Genomic DNA, 2,193 nt, shown 5'->3' with positions numbered 1-2,193 from the left:
TCTTACTATTAAAGAATATAGATTTGCTTAACAGGCATGGCCGAATAAATACAAATACAATAATAACAAGAAGAGAAAATAAATAATGAAAAGGACCTATTTAATACCGTGATGTGCAGGAGAGTCATCTTGCTGGTAGTAACTGACAGAGCATTTCTGCAGGTCTCACCATCATTTGGGTGCTATCTTCAGCATTGTAAGATATGCCTGGGTAGCTATCAGTATATTTAATGCAGAGAAGTAAAGGTGATTGGTTAGGATTAAGAAGCGAAGGGGTTGACAGGAAATATGCCACCGAGGTGGCAGTGTATAGGCTAAGCTTTTGCAGGGACTAAGCTCCGTCCTTTTTCCAAGCCTTCATTACAATTGCATCGTTAACAGAAATGCAAACAATGCTATCAATACCCTTGCTTTTCAAGTCATCTACCTTCTCCACGAATCCAGGGAGATGGTTCTGTGAGCAAGTGGGAGTGAAAGCACCCGGAACAGAAAACATAATGACCTTTTTCCCTTTGTTTAAATCTGAGACTGTTATTGTTTAGAGATTGTCCTTATTGTCAAAGAAGGATAGCGTTGCTTCTGGTAGCTTGTCCCCAACAAAGATTGATGCCCTAATAGTCTGGAATGCGCCATGAGGGGCTTTACTTCTAGGGTTTAGGTGTTTTATGCCACAGCCTAAACCCTTATTTTTTGGCCCTGGGCCTCCGTAGAGACTTACCAGTGAGCATTTGAATGAAGAGGGCAGTTTTGATTGAGGGTTCCACGAAACCGATGCAGTGGGCATAGAAAAAGTCGACACGGTATGAGAAATCAAACTGGGTTTTGATAATGAGTGAGGCTTTGATGAGATTCTGGCAGAAGAGGAAAATGTGGCCGCTATGTTATTCACTGCTGCTGCCATTTCTGAAATGTGTATTGCAGAAGGGAGTAGAAATTATGTTCTATGATCCTAAGCCTTGTGTCACATTATTCAAACCGTATGTGCCAAGTTGAAGGGAAGCAACTATAAATATTACAGGTTCATATCAAGTAGAGGATTTCCTTACAAGGCTTCGCTCTTTTTTGGTGCTTTAGAGAAAGCACCCAACATATTTATCTTGGAGTTTTTGGTTATACTGTGCATGGTGCCAGATGTGAGCTTCTTCTCTTGATTGTATATTAGAGAAAGAGATTGACTTATTATAAATGCAAGCTTGCAGCTTTGCAGTGAAAAAAAAGATTAAAAGGTTTCAATTAGTTTTAGTTTTACACATTTTGCTGCATGCATAATGCTATATTTACCATATAAATAGGTCTTCTTTTATATGCGATTGATAGGATCCTTTTTAAGATGATTTATCCAAATTTAATACCATAGTTGCCTGGGGACGTATCCTGACCCTAGTTCTGATATGCTACTCAAACATATCTTGAACCAGAGACATACAGCGACAATTTTTGACACTGAGAGCAGGGGCGATGTAAAGAATTGACTTTTATTTGCAGGAGCGGATAATTGCAGAGTTTCTCTCGGGCTTCCTCCTGATTGAAAAGAGTAAATATCGAGAGCCAAAACAAGCTGACCCTAGGCAATGCTATTACAGAAGAAAGAGGGAGAAGCTAGTGGTTGAAATCCATTTAGTAAATCATTGAAGATAATGCAAATGGAAGAAGTTTAATAATATTGATTAATCTCAAATTTGAGCAGGCCAAATCAGACTAAAAACAAGCAGCCTTCCAAAATCAAGTATAAATGCTATTTTTTTGGAATTGAAATACCGATGAGGAAAGAAGAATGCCCCAAATATTGAAGGTTGCACTTAGAAAACGAGAGAAAAGATCGAGAATAATTAAAATTGTATCGCTACTTTGGTATGCTACAATGTGGCATCCACATCAATGATGCCTATCCGTAGACTATGAATGGAGACAAGTAGAATAAAAAACTTTAAGTTATGAATAAGGATGCTATGGAAATCCTACCACTCAAGTCGCAGAGGAAAAAAAATAGTGCACTTGAGGGAGTAGAGACAACCTTATTATTGGCCTTAGGTATGTCCTTGTTTTGGACACCGTGTCGCCAAAACAAGAGTAAAAAAAAATGATATCTAGATAGGAAAACCCTTTGGTGGAAATCCTTCCAAAGGGGGTTAGATGAAAACTAATAGAAAATAAGAAGTAACCTGCACAAATTAGAGCAAACAGAAGTTAATC

General features: G+C 38.3%; 1 pseudogene; it reads right to left on the bottom strand.

Moving 5' to 3' along the window:
- Positions 1 to 331: 331 nt before the first annotated feature.
- LOC149531933 (peroxiredoxin-2E-1, chloroplastic-like) lies at positions 332 to 926 on the bottom strand (annotated as a pseudogene).
- Positions 927 to 2,193: the final 1,267 nt, after the last annotated feature.

Source organism: Cupressus sempervirens, chromosome 11 (assembly GCF_028749045.1).
Source record: "Cupressus sempervirens isolate cs-2001-9-10 chromosome 11, ASM2874904v1, whole genome shotgun sequence".
Classification (NCBI taxonomy): Eukaryota; Viridiplantae; Streptophyta; class Pinopsida; order Cupressales; family Cupressaceae; genus Cupressus; species Cupressus sempervirens.
The sequence above is the reverse complement of the archived record's forward strand: the minus strand, read 5'-3'. Positions and strand labels throughout refer to the sequence as shown.